The 16199-nt window shown below is 28.5% G+C and overlaps 1 long non-coding RNA gene across 1 annotated transcript in view; it reads right to left on the bottom strand.

Annotated features, from left to right (window-relative positions):
- LOC118763170 overlaps positions 1–15558 on the bottom strand; it is a 30966-nt gene extending 15408 nt beyond the window's left edge. Inside the window, exon 1 of the long non-coding RNA XR_004998934.1 lies at positions 3049–15558. This is a non-coding gene — a long non-coding RNA (uncharacterized LOC118763170). The remainder of the gene's footprint in view (positions 1–3048) is intronic.
- Between the last annotated feature and the right edge of the window lie 641 nt (positions 15559–16199).

Raw genomic sequence — 16199 nt, 5'->3', positions numbered from 1 at the left:
GAGAGATAGACAGAATATAAAAGAGAGAGAGAGACAAGTAGTGAGTGAAAGAAATAGCCAGATAGAAAACAAATGGATAGAATGTGAGCAAAAGAATAAGAGAGAATGAGACACCTTTAAAAGGAGGGTACATCTGATACTATAGTTCCTAATACAAAAATACATACTGATGATCAAGCATGGTTGGAAAGCTTTCATTTGTCCTGTGAACCCATTAATTTAATATGACTTTAAAATATATAATAATAATAATGTGTGCTGTTGTTTGTTTGTGTGTGTGTGTGTGTTGCAAGCATGGCTGCATGGTCAAGAATTTCAGTTCACAAACCTGAAATTCTGGGTATCCAAACAACATACTGACCTAAGACTGTGAGAGAATTTGAGAAGACGGAAACTGTGTGGATGTCCATCGAATGGATTATACTTTTAGTCCAAATGTCCAACTGCATCATGGTTATTTTGCTTAAGAATTACACAAAGGTTAGAAATATCTCCATAGCCACTTTGCATACTAATTCAATGTGAAGCAGTTGAATGAAAAACTGGTTTCTCATGTTGAAATTGATAAATAAGTGCAGTACACCCCTCCCCTATATATATATATATATATATATATATATAAAAATATGTGTGTGTGTGTGTTGTCAGTTGCTCCAGTAAAGTACTGAGAGATCATCTGAACAGATTGAAGATGGTGAAAAACATTTTGCAGAATGATATACAACATTCAGATACAAAAAAAGGATCTAATCAGTACAAAGTTTCAAGATCTAATTGAGAAACATTTCCAATGTCAGTTCAATATCTAACACATATTTATTGATTTCAATAAATATTTTAGTAAATGCTTTGATCAGATTTGACTATGTCTCAGGTCCATTTTGAGAACAACACCTCCATGAAGGAAATAGTAGCAATACCTGACTTGGTTTCATCTGCCATAGTAATGCTAAATATTATATGGGAAAGATGGTTAATTTATTTCTTCAAAACTCAAACTCCACAAGTTATAGGAAGAAACGCCCAGTTGTTTAAGCATAAGTGCTTAAAAAATCCCGACACATCTTGCGCACAGATTATCAGATAAGAATCTTTTCAAGCAGCATGTAATTAAATATGCTCCGAGCTAGAATTAAATGTTAAATGGTTGCCTGGTATGAATATGTGTCCTGCATGACTCTTATTCAGAAATATTCTCAAGGGCACAAATGAAAGGGATTTGCAAGAAGAGAAAAGACTTCAGGTCTGTTGACGTCAAGAACTGGACAAGTTACAAAACAGTGAAGGAGACAGGTAACAGTAGCAATTGATGACTGCCAGAATGGCCTGAGGTGACACTTCAAGACTGATTACATGAATCCCATTACCATAGTAACAACAATATATGTGTGGTGTGACATTTCAGAACTTGGTTCTTGAGATTATCTCTCTTTTCATTTGTACATATTTTGCACAAGAGTTTCTTTCTATGTATAAATGCAAATAAAGTGTGTAGATCTTTTGTCAGTTTCAATGACTTTTTCTCATTATTTGATTATCTGAACTTCCAATTCATTGACTTATGTAAATGGCTGTGTATTTTATAAACACTTGTGTTCCTGATGTGATCCTCAAGCAAAATGAATATAAATGTATATGCTAAAGCTTATCCTTTGACTAATAAGTACAGTTCATCAAATAGGTTTCTACACAATTTCAGCCAACTCAATTTTACTCACACTTGGATTAACCCAAAATTCTGATAGTAGATACATGCCCAAGTTGTCATACAGAAGGAATGAGCCAAGAATATCCTGATTGCAAAGCAAACTTGGAATTAATAACAAGGCCATGCCTATACCCTATACATATATATTCCTGTATTTAACACACATACAAGCCCACATATAAACTTAAACAGATCTAATGATATGCAATTAATGGCTAACTTTCTCGAATTAATAATTCTCTCAAGTATAGTTTGTAATCCTGCTTGTAAAAGTAACTTCAAAACAGTCACAAACTAGAATTTCCTTCAGCACAGAATATTTTCACTGTTACGAAAGTAGATTAATGTTATCTTGGTAGAACAGTTTCTTAATTTTTCAAAATCTCAGGAATATTTCTTTATTCAGATATTATTTGGATTAGTTTGGATTGATGATTTTATCATATGACCAACACTATAGTTCTAGTTTCAGTTCAATCAGTTTGGGATTTTGATTGACTTCTTTTCTAGGAAAGTTGATTTTACTGCTCAAGTAGGAGATATGTTGTCAATTTAAGTATAATATTAGCTTTGGAATTGGATTGGAATTCACACCAATATATAACAGACTGCAAAAGCAATTACAGATAAAAAGACTGATTGGGATAGTTGATGTATGATGAATGGCATAGGTGTCTTGTGAGCTCATTCTCGCTGGTGAGAGAGCTGAGCTAGCCATAAAGTCAGTATAGAAGAATATAATGATACAAACTGTGACATCTTGATTTGCATGAAATCCATGTTAGATGCACTTCTTTAGGCTTGAATTTGTTAATTTTGGCTTGTTTTTGTTAGTCAATTGATTATATAACTAAAATATCCCTTAACCATACTAAATGTCAAGTATATTTGTTTTCCTGAATTGTATGTGAAATCAATTTAATGGAGGGGATTACGGAATTATATTTTAAAAATATAAATGCTAGCTGTATACCTACAACTTCTTGATGGATTGACTTATAAATTATAAATTTTCTATTGAGAATCTTTCCTGCATATAATGCACATTTATTCAGATGATGGGCCTGTATTTAATCTGCTCTACCATTATGACTGCTCTACAAAATCAATGAAGGAAGCCAAATGATTCTGACAAATGTGTGAATAATTCATTGTTTTGCTCTTTTGTTTTTAGAAATTACAAAACATATATTTTACAATTGGAAGTATTCTGTTAAAAATAAAAAAAGCAGTAAATTTCTAATATATTAATCAATATCACCTCATCATGATAAACACAATTAGAAGCATTTCCAGCAACACCCCCATAATCATCAGTATCTTCAGAAGCAGTATTATACAAGTTATATTTTTTTATGCTTGTCTGACTTCTCGTCTGAATCTAAGTAACTGAATATTAATAAATATAATTTGAAGGATAGTTTTATAGCTAAAATTATAGAATGAAAAGAATAAGAGAGGGAAAGAAATAGTAAAGCAGAGAATATTAGCAACCAATATATGTGTACATTGTACAGTCACGGCTAAGCTTTCTTGAGGGTCAAAACTTGTCCTGAGTTATGTTCCATACTTGTTTGGCAAGCAATCAAAATCATATTAACTGATAATTTTTTTCTTTTCTCATCAATGCAGATTACTTCCAGTTACATTTTGTTATGTTCCTTGCATTAGATATGTTACTACAAAATTAGTTCTAGTCTTTTTATATGGATAGCTTCTACATTTCTACATAATTTATTATTTCAAAAATATTGTGACTTTCTACACTTATTGGTGTTTATTATTGAATACCTACCAAATGATTCTCTCATCACTACTTTGGTAATTACAGTAAACCCTAACAGACCAGGCCTGAGATCAAAGGTTTTGACCAAAAGTTCCACCTTATCTTTTTCCTGTAAACAGGGAAACCCAGAACCATACCATTAAATATGACCTTTTCTGAAATGGTATGTTGTGGTCTGAGAGAGTTTTGGACTACTGTTTCTAACAGGTCACATGTGACTTACTTGAAGCTCAATTTATTGGCATAAACTCCTCTTAATATTTTCACACCCTTAAAATTCTTGGACAACTGCTGTATCTGAAGAGAATGCTGGCACTGGTAGCCATATAACTTCTATCTGCATTGCTGAATCATTAATTAAAATTTCAGCAATTATTTCTGGTCACAAGTTTGATAAGGTAAGATCGAAAGGTGTATTCATCAACAACTAATAAAATTGACAAGGAATTTGTAAAAAATAAGTAAAATAGGCCTAAAATTATTTCTTAATAATTGCACATCTAAATTGATTAACTTGCATATTGATGAAATGTTTACATATTTAGGAATATATTTCCATTTTCAAAGTGCAATGAATAAACAATAGATGACTCACAAGCCATGATATATTTTGGAATTCTATACATTTCAAGGCTCTAATGAGGGGAAATAACTGTGATAGAATATGTTTTAATTTGTGACTAACCATATATCTTTACATAAAATAAAATGTCATTTTACTATTCATAGCTGTTTAAAAAAGGAATAAAAGAATTTATGAAATGTGTGCTTGATAAAGCATGCGCATACCAGTGTGAGTATCTACTCCAACAATCTAATAAATCCTAAAGTGTATTATGTAACCTGACTTAAAAAAATATTTCAGCTATATCTAAAAGTGCTCTTATGTATGTGAATTTGATATTTTGTAACTATTGATTAAGTTGTCATTCATTAACTATTGATTAAGTTGTCTGTTTACTGTAATTATCGTCCCACTCACCTCAGTATACATAAAGTGACATTAACTCATTGGTGGTGATGTAAATAATATCAAATATATAGATTGACAGTTTCCATATTGTCACTGTATACATAATATCAAGTAGATGGAAGAGATAATAAGTTAAAAAAGGACAGAAAGTAAAAAGTAGTTTGAGGAGAGAGAAAAATTAGATCTGACACAAAGAGAAACCTGACAAACTAATATTAGAGATTTGAAATAGTAAACTGGAAGTAGGGAAGAGTAGAAGCTGTTATACAAAATATTTCAACATAGATAACATGATAAGTAAACTTAGACACACAGATAAACAGGCACAGATTCATGCACATAAAAAACATACACACAGACAGAGACATGCTAGTTTGAATGCAAAACTTTAAAAAAAAAGCATTCAAACCTATACTTTAATTAAATTGGTACAAAGCAAATGTCATTTTTAATTATCGTGTCCTACATGAAAATGCTTTTCCACCTATTTTTGATTGTGAATGCATAAGAAGTAAATTTATTAGATAAATAAGAGTTTGCTCAAAGAAAATTTAAGAATATCTCTAATGAAAATATTTGAGTTATGTCATATGATTTTGGCACCTAGCAAAAGCTATTCACCGGGATAAATGGGACTGAATTGGCTGGAAGCAGACCATATATTTATTTGCATTAAAAAAAATCTACAACCAAGAGAAAAAGACAATAAAAAGATTTAGGCAAAGTTAAAAAGCTAAGAGAAAATACCAGCAATAAAATCATAATTTAAAAAAAAATTATTATATTTGCCTTCTTCATCCAATACAATATTTAAGAAGCATATTAATTTTACAGTAATTACATAATTACAAACTTTAGAAAAGATACTATTCATGATAACAAAAGCCTCCATGGTCTCAGAAAAATGATAGAGAAAAATGTTTTAAGAATTCGTTTTTATTAATTACAAAGTTTGTTACACGCAAATATTAATTTGTTTTTCCAGAATTTATTATTTCATACTGAACAAGATCCTTAAACATAATTGAGACATAGGGCAAAGTAATTAATATTAAATTCTTCAACATTACTCAAATTGAGATCTGAAATGGTGAAATATACTCTAAATTAGGATTAGTGCAGTTTTAAGACCAAAAACTCAACTTACCTGAACTAATGACTTGATTGAGGAAATATAAACATCAGAGTTTGGGAAATTAACATTCAATTTCAATGAAAATTTTATATGTGCATGCAGCTTTAATAAATGGCAAATGTAAAAAATATTTTTGTATGCTGAAGATTTGCCCTTGTACCAGTCATATATTCTTAGTTATATGATGTTTATAAACTATTGCTAAAAAGAAATTAAAAACAAAAAACAAAGAAAAAACTGAACATCCAAAAAATAAGTGCCATAAATTTTATCAAACAATTAATCCCTTCCAGAAATGATATTAATAAAAATATGTAATGCATTTCATTGTGAGGAGAATGATTTCTGTACTTAGTGAATATCTATTGTTTAATTCACTCTAAAAGATTTTGTTAGCACCATTTGAGAAGTTCCTGGTTAGGGAATGACTATAAGTAGATTTACTTCATCTATGCCATCATGTGAATGAATAGATATCTAGTAAAAGATTTTCTATGATGTAACTATTTACTCTCATGATTGTATTTTCATCAATAAGGCTGTTTTCATTTTCTTTACTATGCCATTTTGAAAGTTTTGTTGACAGTTGTCAGAATATCACATTGGCTCGTCTTTATAGAAAGCATTCCTTAAAAAATAAAAATGACTGTTTAAAAGACTCAAACAGAACGGTTATAATTATAATATTTAGAAAATGTTTCCTTAAATCCTAGAAAGATTAAGTGCGGGTGGGGGATTGTAAAACAGGAAAAAAATTCTAAGTTCTTCATTTATTTTCTGAAAGCCTATATGATAGTTGAAAATACTTGACATTTGGGCTTAATTAATTCAACCTAAAGCAATGAGAAGCAGTACATAATTTGATGATCAAGGCAAGAATAGAAACTATGTCATTCCACCAGTGTTTCCTCTAAGCTGTGTGCTTGTGCCTGTGCACAGATGTTTTACAAATAGGAGAGAAAAAATGTGTGCACGCATGATTTTCAAGATGAAATAAAATTTTTTTAACTGAAGAAATTTGAGCAATGGTTACTCATATAGATGTACACTTTGCAAGGAAACACAAAATTTGCAAATTTGCAAAATTCTGCACACAACCACAGCAAAAGATTAGAGGGAACATTGCACTCCGCAATAAATTTGTTGAAAGAATTTATATCTTTTAATATCAGGAGCGACTGATAAAATGTTCTCTACAATAGTTTATATGTTTAAGTTGAATAATTTAATAAAACTCTAAATTTTGTAAAATGGTTAATATAAAGATAGTTTATACAACTTGATACAGGAAAGGAACTTATCAAATGAAGAACTCAAATTTGAAAAAACAAAAAAGTGTATAATGACTAATGATTTAATACATACACCAAAGAAATGAAAAACTATTTTCATAAAATCAGTGTCAAAATTTAATCTACTTTTACTAATAGAAAACTTTTGAATTTATTTTCGTTTGAAGAATGAGCTAATAATGAAGGTGAAGGGATTCAAAGAGGCAAGAAATAAGAACAATTCCAATATTATTTACAGAGGAGTGGATAGTTTATAGAGAACTGATCAAATTCATGAAAATTCGGCTGATGAATAGGGCTGTGTTTAGACCATTTACTTCTTGTCAAGAAAACTTGTTCAGAATCCTTGATTGCTGAAATGATGAAAATCTTGTGTGTTTGTCAATTCAATGAAATGAGCATCAAACCAGTGTTTCCTTTTGAATTTGAGTGAAAGTTTATTTTTCACATTATGAACTAAAAATGCTGATCAAATTTAGTATTTCTGTGGTTATTCATATAAACATACTTAGATTGTAAGTCTGATTATAAAATTCTATACTAATAAAGAATTCAAAAGAAAGTAATTGATTTTCTTCAAATGGAATTTATACATAATCTTTTCTGCAAGAAGAATTAATTTTTCATTTATATACGAAATAATTTTAGTAGGAGGTGAGTGGCAGATGATTAAATCATCATGCGAGTTCTTATTTTATCAAGCCCAGAGTGATGTAAGCTAAGGTTAATCCCAGTAGATTTAAACTCAGATATGACGTATTTTCTCTAACTCGCTTGTTTTTCAAGAAATATTGATGATAAGAACTGTAGAAATATCAATTTATATAGAAGTCATTAAAAAATCATAACTATTATTTCTGTGAATATCAATAATTACACCACCCCACTATAAAGAAAAATATTTATTCATAACTTTACTTTATTTTTGGATATTCTTCTTGCTCTTTAAACAAAGTTTAGTTTTGATTTTAAAAATAAATAAACGAACAAATAAACAAATAAATAACAATAAAAATAAAAAAGTAAAGAATATATGAAAAATTCTTGAACAAAATAAAATGTACAAATGAAATGAAATAATAGTCTTTCATCCAATATTCAAATAAAGAAATGAAAACAATAATAGGGAATTGAAGAGAAATTGAAGTCAATAAACAAAATAAAGTTAAATAGAAGAAAATCAAATCTTTAAAAAATCATAGCTTTGTTTTAAAGGAAAAAAGTTATACAGATATATTTAGAAATAACTTGCTGTTATCATTGCAAAGAGAAGAAAGCTTATAATAAATCATACTAAGTGTAGTGGTGTTTATTATTATATCATAATCTATGTAAGTTTTGAAAAATAAAATCTAAATTATTGACCAGCATTTAAAGCTAACAAAGGAAATATAAACGTTTAAAAAAAAGAAAACATGGCAAAAATGTTTGATAATATAAAGAAGGATAAATCTGGAAATGAATATTTGTTTTGATCAGAGCAAAATGGTCATATATTTCAGGGATTGGAAATATGAATTTATGATGTTCAAGGTTTTACTAAGGGCATACAAAACATCATTAAACTGAAAGTGTTTCAGCTGAAAATCAAAGGTTGGTTCCTCTCTTGATATTCCAGATGTGCACACTTTACTCCCATGACACTTGTTACTGTTTGGTAATGAATATTGCCCATAAAGAACAGATATGAAGAATTTCATCCAAAGATTCTTTAGTACTGTATACTGCACTTAAATCTTAGTATTATTTAGAAATGCTTGTGAATTGCATGCATATCTTATTTTAGTTCACAGACGATTGATGGGCTTGTATAATAGCAACTGAGCTGAGCTTCATTTATAGAAGAGACAATTAACTCATACTGGGTTAATCCACCAGAGTATAATTACTAAGTTGGTAGAGCTTATTTAAGAAAAATAGTAAAAGCACTAAATAATAAATTATCTTTAATACCTTGCAGTAATGAGCTTTAAGTCCTTTTGAAGGCATGAAGAAAACAACAGCAAACTATTTCAGTACATTCTTCCCTATCAAAAACTTACACTACTTTATCTTCACTAGAAGTTATCTTCATATTGATGGCTGTACTAGTCTGGTATTTTATATTGGCAATGTCAGTTATTAGGTACATGATTAAATTTAAACAGATAATGAATGACAACATGTACTTATTTTGAATTCATATCAAAACTTCAGTTACCTTGAACCTGACTATTTTTAATATATATTTTTGTTATGTTTTATTTTTATTTTTGTTGCATATTTTAAGTAAAACCTTGAAGAGAAAAACTTACAAAAATACTAGTATATAGAGATATTGACTTCTCAACTCATAACACTCCAAAATTTTAATATTTTCTACACATTTAAGTGTTTAACTAAAAGAATGAATTCTTTAAAATTTTGAAGTACAAAAGCAGACTTCTGAAATTTTTTATCTCATGTTAGAATATTTTAATATAGTGTTTAAACAAAAACGATAATATATAGTCTTAGATATATAGCTGCCTCAATATCCAGCATTATAGTTTCATTATAAATAGAACTAGATATTTATTCTCTTTAGCTATATTTTTGATACGTCAGAATCGAACACATTATTTTCCTATTATGCTCATATCTGTGAATCCTCATCTTAAATCTATAGAATATTTCACATACAAATGCAAAACATCTCAACTCAGTCTTAGTTGCTTAATTATACAGACTATTATGGAGTTATTTGTACATTTATGATTAATAATTTCCAAATCATTTTAGCAAATTTGGAAACTTTATTCTCCATGGTTGTATTTTTGAGGAGTTACATATGTATTTATATAGAGAGATTGATAACATTGGGGAGTCAAACATCTGCTCTTGCCAAGACCTTTCCCACATTGCAGAGTACTATGTAGATTAGGAAAGGGTTGGCATTTTAATTGGCCCCCAAATGCCACAAAATGGCTTCAGCCATGATTTGCTCTGGTCTTGCTATTTCTGATATGTATGTGTGTATGTATGTTTGTATTTATGTATGTGTGTGGTGTGCTGTATGCATGTATGTATGTTTATGTGTGTGTTTATGTGTATGGTGTACTGTATGAATGTATGTATACACACATACACACACACATATATATATTTATATACAGTATCTGTGTGAGTATGTGTATATATGAGTATATGAGATATAGAATGGCAATATAGAAGCTAATAGCTGACAGCATTTCATTAATAATTACATAATTAGCCGATGTGATTTTATAATTTAATATTTTTTACACTTTGTTAATAGATGTCATTTTGCTTTTTTTTATTGATTCCAGTTGGTTTATTTCAGACATCTCGCACCACAAAATGTATCAAATTTGGCAAGAAATTTGGAAATGGTTCAATTTTTACATATTATAAAAGGAAAAGAAGAAAAATTCAAGAAGATTTCTACTTAGAAATATATATTTACTCATATTATATGTCTGATATATTTCTATTGTTCTTTTTTAAATCAAGCCAAAAGTTTAAGCAAGAATTTGATCATTATAGTTGTTAATATCTAAATAATAATAATAATAATAATAATAATATTAATAATAATAATAATAATAATAATAATAAAAATCTGAAATTAATTAGTGTGGCAATTTCAAAATTACTACAGGAAGTTAGAAAACAGTCATGAGATCCAAAAAAAAAAACTGATAAAACATTGATATTAAAATATCATTCTCAATTTAATAGTAAAAAATAATCGATTGACATCCTTAACAAAAGCTTATGCAGGGAGCAAAATATCTTGTCTGTTATTAATCAAATTTATTTACACAACAAGTAAGATTGCTGAATTGATAAGTAGCACCATAATATTCACAGAGAAATTACAAATGTAATGAAATACACAATTTTGCCAAACATTTAGGAGAAAAAACACAAATAGAATTACAGAAAGTATAACCATTTGGGAAGAAATAAGAATTCATTAATACTTATCTATATTACTCTTAGAATCTGGGATCCTAGAGCGTTCTATGTCCAGTTTAACAATGCAGTTAAAACCCAATAAAATGAATTTCGAATCACATGGAATACACAGCAAAAGTACTAAAATGATATATTGAGAAATAAATTTCATAGGAAGTTGAAGATCATCAATAATAAAACATTGTATATACTTTAAAAATATTTGAAAGTCATTTTAAAAAAAAAACGTTTTCATCATTCAGTGTTTCAAAAGAGGCCGGATCCGCTTGGACAAGTCTGTATATAAATATTCTCCAGAAGATAGAATTCGATGTATGATTTATATCATAAAGTCAACATAGAACCAATGTAGTAAATGTTAATAACAACACTTAATGGTTAATTATTCTGGAGAACAAATCCTGTTCATTTCTATCTATGCAAATGATCTATTGTTTTAAGTTGGATGGAATAATGGTAACCATATTTAATGAATAAAATATTTCATATTCTTGTTTTACTTTTGAAAAAAAAAATTGAAGTCAAGTTATATACCAACTAATATATAAAAAATTGAAAAAGAAAAAAAAAAGAAACAAATGTAAAACTTCCATTGTTTATAGCAGGCATAAGAAACCTGTTTAATTCATGGTTGAGCTTCACTTACATTTTTTATTTTACTTCAAAATGTCATTAGAAAGAGCAGTGAATATCAATAAGAGTTATATTCTAAAAATAAAGCTAATAAACAAATTGCAAAAAAAAATGATAATCAAGAATCATCAATTAAATTCGCTGTATGTGACATTCCAACTACACACTTATAAATTACTTTTCTATAACTGAATGAAATGTAGTAATCAAAGATTAAAGGATGAAGAAAATTCTAAACCTTTTTCTTTGAAATTGTTTTGTAAAAAAGTAAAGTATTTGATTTTAAATTGCTCTTTCCATTGTTTTAACACTGAGTTTTGAAATATTTTTCATAAATCAGCATAATTGAATATTTTCTGAATTAATTGAAGTTGGATAATAATAATAATAATAATAAAAAAAGCACGGCTTCTTAAATGTCTAAAATAGTAGATATTTAATTTTCCACTTGAAGATAATGTCAATTTTGATATAAGTTATAACTTATTTCCAGAAGTGGCTATTGCATGTACAAAATATTTTGCCAAAATAATTGTACTCCAATCAACATTTGGAGCTAATCCAACACAAAAATCACAGATACAGCAAAAATATTGTTTTTCCTTTTCTTTTGTTTTGACCAGCAGCCTTTGATTGTCCACATTATTAAACTTGATAAAAATAAAAATAAACAGTTTTGGAACTTTTTTCTCTAGTGCTTCAAACAAGGAATTATGTAACACAAAGAAAAATAATTGGCATAATATGCAAATGAAATTTTAAAAATTAAGTTAAATAAATGTTTATAAGTTTTCTTTGTTGTTTTTTTTTAAAGAAAAATATTACAAAAAAAACCTTACATGTTGATTATAAGTATAGATAACTATATTGCTTTAATTTAAAAAAAAAAGAATAACCTAACAATTTGAAATGCTACCAACTTAAAACTGAAAGAGAGGCAAAAATGTGAAAATGTCCGAGAGAAAATATTTAACTGTAAAAAGCTATACATATTGAAATACAGTTATGTGTCATCAGGCTTACAATTTTATCACAGATAGAAAACTGGTCTTGGAATAGACAGCACACATGCGAACAACAATATTACACAAAAGTTCCCATATCAAAAACATCAAGTTTTTAAAGAGATTACACATGGAGTATATTTCTTAAATTTCAATCTGATATGTTTGAAATCACTTTGACTTACACAATAATATAACTTTGATATATAGGGTAAAGGTTCTCTCTAGACTTCCACTTTATCTTACTGGTCAAGTTAAAAGAATTTCGCAATAGTAGAACTGATGGCCAAGACTACATTGCTTGTGTGCACTATTATAATTGTTAAAATTGATATCAGTTAATTAATATTGTTATCTATCTGTTGTTCCGTGGGAATCATGATGGCCGAGTCAGTAATGTTAGACAATACCCGAAATCATATTCTATATTAATACTGTATCTTGTTCACAATAAACACTCTTAACTCTGAAAAGCTCAGTCAACTTATATCAAAGTAAGCATCATAGATACCAAGTTGGTAGTATCGTTCACTACTGTAAGCAGCAGTACTGTGAAATTATTAAGTATTGTGTTGGGTAGCAGTTCTGAATTTTCTGTCTTCAATTTCTCCAGTAGGAAAGGCTATCTGCGATTGACTGGCATCCTAACCAGGAGTGGTTGTATTATCCAACCCTTGGATAAAACCAAATTGGAATTGAATACCACAAATGGATCTTTACAAGTCAGAAAGAATTAATTTTTTCTTAGGGTTCTTGAAAAGTATGGCATCATATTTTCCTTCTACCAGCTTGAAGCTTTGTACCTGTAAGGAATCAGTATCTATTGAGAAATATTTTAGCAACAAAATATCTTGTAAAATTTTATAAAATTTCTTTCTTGAAAATTAATAACTTGCAAGAAACCTATTTCTAAACTTAAGCTTTACTATGCTTTACTATCATTATTATAAGAAATGTTAGATTTAGTTTAATTCTTAAAAAGATTAATTTAGAACAGATTGAAAATTGCTCAAGTAAGAAGAATAGCTACTCTTTTTAGACAGGTAAATGTTTTAGATGCAAAGCTTCACACACAACAGAAATAATGAAGAGAAACCAATTTTACTTGGTCGTAGAATAGTAAATTTACCACTTTCATTTAACCCTGATAGTTGTATTTTCCTTCTTTTAATATTTTTGTCATATTGATATAAATTCAGTGATTAGGATTTAGCTCTTGCTAAAATATTTTTTGTTTTTTAATTGTTGCTAATGTTTGGACTTCAGTAAGAATATTGAGGATTCTCATCAGATTTATAACTTTAAAACCATTCTCTTTCAGATTAAATTGTGTATAAACACCATGATAAAGGAAAATTCAAGAGTTACTTATTTCAAAGTAAATATTGTAAGATGTTAATAGTTAAGCACCTCGTATTTGCCACACAAGATGTGTTTATCAATGTGAATATATTCCAAATATCAGACCAATAATTTTCAGTCAAATACCAAAGGAATTTTTTCTTTATCAGTAGAGAAATTTGGGAAATATTTCTTTGGAATAAGAAAGATTGATTTCATGGTTCATTTATATAATCTTAAATTAGTTATCATGATAAATATGTGAATTATTACAAAACAAAACACTTTCAAAATATTGAGAAAATATTTAGGATTATAAGAAAGCAATGTCTATTTTTCCATGTGAGTATGGCTTAGATGAGATGGGGGTATAACTTGAAAAGCAAGTGAGGGTTAGTGACAGAAAGGGCATTTGGTTGAAGACAATGCCTCAATAATATATTCATCTAACACATGCTAACATGGAAAAAATGGATGTAAAAATGAACAAAGAAAGCAAGTCATGTTTTTATCAATGGTTTAAGATTAATATTATATTGTTTCTTTATTATACAACAAAGATGATATCAGAAAGTATGCATATTATCTTTGTTGTATATCTTTCAAACTTTAAATTTGAATTTGTCATTTCTAAGCTGAATATGGTTTAATATTGTTATAAAAGCTGATAATTTTGTAAGATAAAAGTCTATAATTATATATCTAACTGTTGTTGTTTACTAAATGAGGGATAATTATCCACTAATTAAAGTTAACACTAAACAAAAGAAAACAAAAGAAGCAGCAACAAAAAGTATGAAGATAAATAAGAAAACAAATACTGTGCAGCCTCATTATAATGCACCCCAGTTTAGCTCAAATTCGGATATAATGCAATGAGTCATTGGACCCATTTTTTTTGCTCTTTCCGGATTTTCTTGAACACCTGAATTTCTTGAACCCCAATTTAGTATGACCCCAATGATATTTTATGAACCCCCAATGACTGTGCTATAATGGGGCAGTACTGTATATAGAAATTAAATTATAAGAAATTGTTTTTAACATATTCTAAGCAGTAGCAAAATTATTTTCTACAATATATTGATCAATAGTTTTAAGGGAAATATTCATTTAACTTCTCACAATAAGGCAACAGTTAAAAGGTATAAAAGTTTTTACCAATGGCAAGGTAAAATATGGAACCAGATAAGTCAAAAATACAATAGGAACAAATGAGAGGTTTACATCAAATCATCAACAATGACAAATTTAATATCACAGGCAAAATACTCCTTTGTCTCTTTTTTTTTTTAACATTTATCATTAAAGGAATGCCATCAATATTTCTGGAGCACCATCATTTGAACCAATAACAACAATAGCAAATTAACTATAACATTTTACACTTAAGCACCAAAGTTACAATTATGATGAAGGGAGTATATCCAATAAGTATGTAAAACAGCAAGATTTTCAAATTGAGATGTTTTTACAACATAAACATATAATCAAAATAAAATCTAACAAACTCTAAGACATATTGCAATGTCTTAAGTGAGTTAAGTACTGTGAGAAGAATAATGATTCATAATTAAGCTAGAATTGTGCCTAAGGATGAAACACATTTGCAAAGAGATCTGAATTCTGAAATCAAATCAAGTACACTATTCACTCAGTCATGACAACATATGGTACTAAGTACGAAAAATATCTCATTTTATTTCTTTCTAATGTTATCTAAACAGAAGCTATCTTACAATTTATTTCTATTATTCTGAAGAATAAGTATTTAGTAAAGTAACATATATATTAAAAACTTATATAAAATTTTTGACTAGATATGACTATTAATTTATATAGATTTTTAATATATTCATATGTGTGTGTGTGCGTGCGTGTGTGTGTATATGTGTGTGTATATACCGAATGCTCACAGAGAATTTCACTCCAAATTATGGGAAAAATCTGAAAAATAAGTTGTTTTTAAAGTTCTATTTAACAAGATACATGTATTAAACTGTCTAGATACCTTTACTATTTCAGTGCACTAAACAATGTTTTTACTACCAAGAAAGCTCTTATATATATATATATATATATTATGTTCATCATTATCAATATATAATCATCATTATCTTAATTATTTCAACATATGCTTTTTCCTATTTTTATGGCTTAGATGAACCAGAAGTGTAGTAAGTGAGTGGGATGTCAATGAGAGTATTTGCTCCTGGGTCAGATGTAATGGAGTGCAACATTTCCTCTGGCCTATCATGCATGCTAATTAAGGTAGGGTGCTATTAGAGTCTTTTGTCCCTCTGGCTGGGATGGACTTATGCATGTGTATGATTAAAAATCAAAATATCTATGTCTAAATTTTGTTCC

The sequence above is a fragment of the Octopus sinensis genome, linkage group LG4 (assembly GCF_006345805.1).
Source record: "Octopus sinensis linkage group LG4, ASM634580v1, whole genome shotgun sequence".
In the NCBI taxonomy this organism is placed as follows: domain Eukaryota; kingdom Metazoa; phylum Mollusca; class Cephalopoda; order Octopoda; family Octopodidae; genus Octopus; species Octopus sinensis.
The sequence above is the reverse complement of the archived record's forward strand: the minus strand, read 5'-3'. Positions and strand labels throughout refer to the sequence as shown.